Source organism: Argopecten irradians, unplaced genomic scaffold (assembly GCF_041381155.1).
Source record: "Argopecten irradians isolate NY unplaced genomic scaffold, Ai_NY scaffold_0888, whole genome shotgun sequence".
NCBI lineage: Eukaryota > Metazoa > Mollusca > Bivalvia > Pectinida > Pectinidae > Argopecten > Argopecten irradians.
Window position 1 is genome coordinate 1,902 of NW_027188355.1, and position 9,189 is coordinate 11,090.

A 9,189-nucleotide genomic window follows, 5' to 3' on the forward strand; every position below is an offset into this window, starting at 1 on the left:
ATAAGTCAGTTTGTGTGGATATCATTATCATATGCATATTTTTCCAAAAATGTACTAGTACTCTGATGAAATCTCGGTTGTTTTTTATGTTACTCCATTATTTTTGATATGTGACACTCAAATAAAATAAAATGTACTGATACTGCAAGTAAATCGCGTAACTAGATCTTGAAAGGAGTACTCACTTCATTTTAGCTGAACAATTGCAAAGTGAAAAATGTCTTAATAACTTCTTTTGAACCTATAAAGAGAATACCATTTGCTTTACATGACATATCATCTATTAGGCTAATATGATTCCATTCTATATAACAGTAATAAACAGGGTTCATGGTATTCGTTTTAGCTAGTAACAGCAAAGATGGACGGTCCTACACTCTGAAAATGATTATCAGCACTAGTAAAGAAGGATTGCTTCAAAAGTATTTCATGAAAGTAGAAGTGTTTATATGTTTACGTTATTGGAAAAAATAAATACGATAGAATTAAGCATAAACTTAGTCGTGAATACAGCACCACTTCAACATAGTTCAAATATTTATTGGTTTCAATAATCCATTTCGATGTATCGTAGGTAGTAATCGCTGAGCGAAGTCGTATAAATTATAATATTTGAAAATTGACTGAAAGTTCATCGTTAACCACTTTTTCTTCAAAAATGAATATAATGACAGGCACTTTTTACCGTTTTGGCTGGAAAATATGCGATGTTGGTATTTTTACATTGAAACAGGCATTTATTCATCGTATAATTTTTTCCTATAAATCGATTTCAGGTCTTTCAGGATAAATATAATTGCACAGTGAAGAATCGAGGACAAGTAACAACTGTATCCAGTCAATTGTTTTATTTTTATCTTAGTGTCAAACAATTTGCATTATAAAACACTTCATACAAATAATATTTTCATCAAACGTTAGGTAATGTAATGTTAAGCTAATGATGGCGTACTTAGACAATTTACATAATAAATAAAATTACATACATATAAAATTGCATGTAATTGTAACATGAAGCAAAGCATTCTATAACACAAAAATTGCATAGTAAAAGTAAATAAGGATTTTGAGAGAATTAATCTGACATTTAATTTGAATTGGTTAAAAATATCTACTGTATATATTCTGAGTATAAATTAAAGAGGCCATATCGTACAAACATCATTCAGATGGTAAAAATACCAGTTAGTTAAAGACATTTGAATACAGACAGTATATGCATATTTTTGAATTTGTCTTCACGACCATTTTGTACAATTGTAATGCCAAAAACGGGTTATTTTGGACGACGAGCGACAATCGAGCGAACTCGCCCGGAACTCGCTGCGGATCCGCGCAAGCGAGATCGCTCCCGCGGCGGTCCCGCTCCGCAAGCGATTTAATGCTCGCTCCAGCAGCGATCCCGCTGGCAGCGAGATCATCCGCTCCGGTAGCGATCCGCTCCGGCAGCGAGATCATCGCCGCTCCGGCAGCGATCCCGCTCCGACAGCGATATGATCTGCTTCGGTAGCGATATGATACACTTCGGCATCGATTTGTCACCAAGCGATCTGTTGGTAGATATTGACATCGTTTCAGCTTTGACTAACATGCCGCGATGATTACTTAGCATGACACAATCTAAAACTAAAGGGACGAGTATAGTTAGCTAACGAACTAACCTTCTTCAACTTGCTCATCGGAAACTATGAAGAAATTGTTTTAAAATAGAATGATGTGTTAACACGTGCTTTGTGAATCAATCCTATTCAGTATTTAATAAAATATACTATTGATCAAGATTTGATATATACTGATCTATTATTAGAATGTGTCGTATAGTTTCGTCGTTTTTATCAAAATACCCCGTTTTTGGCATGATGACATACAAATGGTCGTGAAGACAAATTCAAACAATATGCATATGGCCTGTAATTCAAATGTCTTTAACTAACTGGTATTTTTTACCATCTGAATGATGTTTGTACGATATGGCCTCTTTTAATTTATACTCAGAATATATACAGTAGATATTTTTAACCAATTCAAATTAATGTCAGATAATTCCTCTCAAAATCCTTATTTACTTTTACCATGCAACGTTATAGAATGCTTTGCTTCATGTAATTACATGTATATGTATGTAGTTTATTTATTATGTAAATTGTCTAAGTACGCCAACATTAGCTGAACATACCTAACGTTTGATGAAAATATTATTTGTATGAAGTGTTTTATACGATGCGAATTGAAAACAATTGACTGGATGTTGTTACTTGTCCTCGATATCTTCACTGTGCAATATATATTTATCTGGAAAGACCTGAAATCGACCAGCGGGGAAACAAAATACGATGAATATGCCTGTTCAATGTAAAAATACCAACATCGCATATTCCAGCCAAAACGGTAAGTGCCTGTCATTATATTCATTTTTGAAGAAAAAGTGTTAACGATGATGCTTTCAGTCAATTTCAAATATTATCTAATTTATACGACTTCGCTCAGCGATACACCTACGATACATCGAAATGGACGAAATGGCCATAAATGTTGAAGTGGGTGCTATTCGACGACTAAGTTATGCTTATTTCTATCGCATTTATTTTCCAATAACGTAAACACATTAAACAACTTCTACTTTCATGAAATACTTTTACGATACCTTCTTTACTAGTGCTGATAATCATTTTTCAGAGTGTAGGACCGCCATCTTTGCTGTTACTAGCTAAAACGATGTACCATGAACCCTGTTTATTGGAGAATGGCATAGTGATATGTCATGTAAAGGAAAACTATTCTCAACTATCAAAAGAATAGTGCAACGATTTTTCACTTTGCAATTGTTCACGCTAAAATGAAGTGAGTACTCCTTTCAAGATCTAGACGCGATCACTTGGAGTATCAGTACATTTTATTTTATTTGAGTGTCACATATCAAAATCACATAAAAACAACCGAGTTTTCATCAGAGTACTAGTACATATGAAAATATTATGATAATGATATCCACACAAACTGACTTATGAGACACTAATTTGAAGTAAAAAAAGGAAAAAAACACACACATACACAATTATGTCACACCGAAACGGGTAAAAGAAGTAAAACTGAAAATTAATTGACCGATCGCCATGTGTAATATAAACACGTCTCGTGCTCGCAAACGCACGTGTTTCTTTTCAATGTCGGAGCATACATCGTAGCACACACAATACAAAATGCAAAGTCATGTGCGACTTGACTGGCAGCTGGCGATCTGTCAATTATATGAAGTTAAAACACATATTCTATAAGGTACATTTAATATTTACCTAGCATGTTTTGTATGGGCGGACTGTAAGTTATGATTATCATCAAGTTCAAAGAAATGAGGATTAAAATTAAAAACATAATTATAAAGATCGCTTCTAAAATATCAGTTATTAGTTAACAGTTGTCGGACTCCTAAGATATCCGCCTTTTGGTATCAGAATATATATTGTGGTAACGAGACTTATTTGGTGCGTGACGTAATCGACCCGCAGCTCATCATATCAATATTTGCATACAGCGCCCGACACGCCTACCTGTGATTTTCAAAACCTGTTTCATAACCATTATTGGTCAACTTACACTCATATACATATCATGATATACACACTACATGTATGTCGCATTCGGATGCATTATGCAAGAAAAAGACAAAACCCAGACAAAATATCACTACTGTTTATTTATTTGTTCATTTATCTTAAGGTGTTTTAACTACTTGTTCGACGAAATTCGTCGTTCTAAGTAAGATAATAAGAATTAATCATGAGGATGATTAAAATATACATGTATATATATAATTAGGTTTACGAAATTGTTGTGTCCCCTTGGAAATATAGGATGAGTAGCAACGTTTAATATTAAATAATTTCAATTTTTACATGTTATGCGATTACCATTCTTTGTATAATTCTCATTATTAAAATGTGATACTTTGCTCATTTACGTCCTCGTGCAGATACGGATCCAGATACGCCGGAGGAGACGCCTTCGGGGATCGTTATTTTCAGCGTTCAAAATTAACGCCTGTCCATCTGCCCTTGACCGGCAATTTTATAGTCAGGTAGACAATTTGTATAATGTAGCTGGTCCTTTGATAGGCAACGTTTGGTCCAGATAGAAGATATAAAAAACATAAATGGCAGTATAATTGAAGAAAGGTTGAAGATCAAACTGTACAAAACAAATTTTGGTAATATTCTGGTTTTCGGCCAATTTTGTTGAGAGCCTACGATACTAATCCGGATATGCAGATATATTTTGTTAGTAAAACTATTACTTTGCTAGTAATTATGTAAGCTATAAAGATGAATTGTAACTTTGTAAGGACCAGTAACTTTTAGGGTCAGCCGGTCCTTAGGACCAGCAGGAAAAAATTATTTAAGGGAGAACAATGGTTATTTTGCCGATTTGTTATCTGGAACGGTTTTTTTTTCTTATAAATAACTTTGTCTTGAACTACCGTTTTCTTATATGCTTTTCAGTTAAAAATGCCAATCAATGAGGGACCAACTGCGATGAACGACCTAAACCTGTACAATTTTACCTGGATACGGAGGCTGGCTGAAGATAGAGGATTATATATATTTAATGAGGATACAACTTTCGTTTAGATTTCTTACTTTTGCAATTTCTAAAGACAGCTGGAATAAGTAACACATAATTGTTATAATCATCTTACTGATTTTTAATTTTTTTTTCACTTCTGTACTTCTCTCTCTCCGTTTTAGTGTACACGGAATGGTTTGATGTATAAAACTTGCAAAACGCACCATTGGATAAAAATTAGAATGGACAAAGTACGATTTCCATTACGGTATTAGAGATAATGCGACTTTTCTTAGAACACACCTGAAGCCCCAAGCTTTGAACCCTGACCTGTGACGTCATGAGGACTCTACAGACTCTAAAGTAGTAGCTATGTTCAAAATGTAATAACTTTTTGTGTCCATTATGATATATATTCATTAAAAATGAAATTATTTGAAAGTAGTAGCTATATTCAAAATCTACTACTGGATGTATGCATTCTGATATACAACGTGTGTTTATTATTTAAAATACATATAATACAAAATATCAAGCGTTTTTTCCCCTTTACATAAAGTGGGGTATCACATAAAGTACATACCTATAAAACTTGAAAGTTTCATGAAACAGCCTATAGCCTCACCTGTAATTATCTCCTATTGTTCTGTCTTTCACACCTAGTCTCCATTGGCCAACAAAATACCTTACCTGTATACCTAAATATTCAGAATGTTGGCTAAGTGGGAACCTTATGCATTATGTTGCGATAAGTTGTAACACTTAAGCAAAATAAAGAATCTGAATCTGAACATCGATTTGTAAGGCACAAATACCTGTGTACATGTCCGATACATGTTTAATATATTCTCAATCACAGATATAGTTCGGAATACACTTGGAAATAGGGATTTATACCATACATATATTGATGTACCTATCGTAGATGAATTGCCATCTCTGCATAATTATACACAATAAAATGTACATAATAAGTATATCCGCGGTGTTTAGAACTACATATACATGTACACGATTATTATATTGCTAATCACCAGTATATATCTTTGTCATTTAATTCTACTGTAATTTGGCGGTTCTAATTCTATATAACAAGTTTTTGAGAACCGTCATATCACAAATATTTATAATTTATCAGGAGTGGTATTTTTCGACCAATTTGGTTTTGATGAAATAAATTCAGCTTTCATATAATACAGTACATCCGACGACTTGTTGATATTTCGCTCAAGTTCATTCATTAATGTCTTTACTTGAAAATAAAACATACACGGATCAGACGAAAAAAATGAGGCTGAAAATGTCAATGTCTTATACCAATAGCAGATATCAAGTATTGAAATCAGAATACTTCCGAATATAGCCAATGTCGTGCTGCGTTAATCTCTATACCTGTATACTGCTGTAACTAAAACGCGTGGTCAACCCTGGCTAATTAGGGGGCTAACCAGATTATGTAAGAAGGGTGTTTAGTGACCTGTCACGCTTTGTTGATTAGCACACGTCACGTGTCAAAATATCAGTCCACAGGTAAGTTATAGATGGACCATCATGTAATTGCCGTATAATGTCATATTCGTAAACAATTATAAGTCCTTGGTTTACAGTAAAATATACCGTTCGTACATAACATATACAAATGTAACCAGTGTATCAAGCACTACATGTATTTACTTCAGAACACCCATGTATGCACTTCAGAAACACCCATGTATGCATTTGTACATGAAGATACATGTTTCTGGTTACATGTATATGTATTTTTATACCAGAAACTGCAAAATTATTTACAAATGGCATGTCGAGAAAGAACAATGCAAATGTAATGCACAATGTCAGGAATTTAACATTTCTGATAGTTGCTAGATTTCGGATATCCAATTCTTTAACCAATAATGATAATCTATATGACAAATAAATGTACTGTTGAAGATTGCTTAAAAAGAAGAGAAACACGTTTACAACTATAAATGAATTGTGTATTATATAATTCAAACTCGCAGGTTTTTTCTGTTTTTTTAACCCCCCGCCCTAATTTTGGTCTATGATCTGCGTGTATTGAACAACGAAATACATTATATACATATTTTGTTTCTTTTCGTTATGTTGAATTGGTTCTTGATTATACAGAAACATGTTCAAATGGATGATTAAATATGACCATTTTTCCGAATTTTTCTCCTTTTAAATTACATAGTGAAAATTGAATATTCTCGAAGTTTGATAATTAAGTAATTTGTTAAAACAGAGATTAGATTTCTAGTAAAAAGATACCGAGCCGTGCATGTTTAAAAGTTTACGCAAGGCAGAGATAATGATAATTTCATTATTAAAATCTCTGCACAAGGTGATGCCTTTAGACTGCTTATACATGTGTATTTTAGCCTACTGTATAGACCACTACAATCCGCAGGTGTCACAACACTTGACCATTAACCGAATTATTAACAACATAATTATGGGTAATTGGAAGTCGTGGGAAACATCCTGTAGCTTTCGCTGACCACAGGGGGTCCATCTCCATCCATACATGTAAGAGTGACACGCGAGCTGATCCTCTGGTTGTACCTGGAAAACAAAGTACCTGGAAAGTGTTAATCAAACTGATACTACGACCAATCAAAACAATGCCCGCTCATCAGTCGGTGACTCTGTTGTCATGGCCTTGACTATTATCCAGTTTTTATATGTCAACACGAAGAAAATAATTTTCAAGAATGAGTACCAGGTTTAGTTTTAAGTACTGCTAGTAACGACAGTGACCATTGTGCACACACGCGGTCTACGTTAAAAAAGCTATTTTTTCAATCCAATGAAGTTGGTGATGGAAACTTAATTCCATAAGCAGATAAGCCGAGTTCTATTATTAATCAAGGTTAATCACATTTTACATTCGGTATATTACACCAAGACAGAGACATACATAGTATACTATCTAAATCTCTGCGAAAGGATAGACCATTGATTATTTACTCATGATTACATGATAAGAACTGTGAACACTCGCTGTTTTCTGCCAGGTAAGGTAGGTCACTTATATCCGACTATATAGGTCACTTATATCCGAGACATAAGAAACAGGTATAAATAGCTATCTAAATCTCTATATGAAATAAAACAATTTGATTGAGTCGATTGATTGATATCAATTCCACTGGGATACCAACCTACAGGTATACAAGGGGGTCCATACAGGGGTGTCACAGGTAGGTCTGATCAACCAACCGTGAAATACACACCCGTGTCAATGGTTGTCCCATGCCTTGTCCTGGGGCGTAGTACAGGTGTGAAGGCTATGTTACATAATTACACCGGACACCTGAGAATATGATGTGACTGATGAACAATTTAAAGTGCAACATTGGAGCGGTAGGACTACCACGTGCACGAGGCCAGTTATTTGGTTATTGTACGCAAAAAGCAAAGCTAGAATAAAACTAGAATAGTAAGTTGCGTATTCAATTTCGAGACCTCACATGAACCAAGCACTTAAAATCGTATACGTACAAATGTATGCAGGCTAGTGCAGACCACATATTAATAGTTACAACATATATCTCAAGTTCCTTGTTCAACATTTATATTTGCATGTCGTTCTAAAGAGCCTAAATACATATGTAAGTTATGTTTGAATAGTTATTTATCGTTGAAAATGCCAACCAGAACACATTACATATGGTATCGAGAATCCTAAAATACTTAAAAGTGTTGCTTAAAATATGATGAAATGTAACTATCAATTGACTATTTTGTATATCATAAAGTGAATCTCAAAACATCTGACGAAAAAAATATTGAAAATACTAACTTTTTTACTCTGAAAACTGGACGATATTCGAGATTTAGACACTGTATAATGCATATGGCTGTCGTGCGCTTGGAACACCGTAAGGTGCTTAGTAAGCTTGTATTATGAACAACATGCGAAATCAATAGTAAGGAAACATTTTACTACTTCTCATTGTTTTGTTTAATCCAAACTAATTTCTGCTTAGAATGGATTTGTATCGCTTATTATTATAGTAACCCGTATTCATGAATAGTCTGTTTCCTTATTATCAAAGTATCAATTTATTGCCCGCTCTGTGTATACTTTTTGCATAGTATAAATATATACTATCTGTATTAGGGCCATTATATCATATCATTTTATTTATCTTGTACGTACAACTTAATATATATATTATACGTACAAGAAAGTACATGTATCATGAACGTACAACTCAGTATCTATGGCTTGTACGTACAAGATAACACCTTATACGTATAAGATAAATAAAATGACATAGTGGCCCTAATACGCCGCCGTGGGCTTTAGATGATACGTATATTTTAAAATTTAAAAAGCATGTTTTCGTGATTTACTGAAAAAGTCCTTTCCTATCATTATAATACCATCAACATATTGGTGATGACTTACCTATATCTACACCGTAGACAATTCAAACAAATTTGCCTAATAATCAATCCAATCTGGTTTGTAATAAAGCTGTTATAAAATCGTTTGAATGTTTAAATTTTATGTATGTTCAGAAACTTCTACACATGATATGTTCAAAGGCCTATTGAACTCAGTTTCTGTCAGCTGTCAAACTAATGTCAAAACTTCTATTCTTCAGACCATAAACA

At 33.8% G+C, this 9,189-nt stretch overlaps 1 long non-coding RNA gene across 1 annotated transcript; it reads left to right on the top strand.

Annotated features, from left to right (window-relative positions):
* The first annotated feature begins 1,782 nt into the window (after window positions 1-1,782).
* LOC138313753 (uncharacterized) lies at window positions 1,783-6,585 on the top strand. The gene is made up of 3 exons (XR_011207253.1): window positions 1,783-2,841; window positions 3,971-4,075; window positions 4,497-6,585. It is a non-coding gene; the product is annotated as an uncharacterized lncRNA (long non-coding RNA).
* The last annotated feature ends 2,604 nt before the right edge of the window (window positions 6,586-9,189 follow it).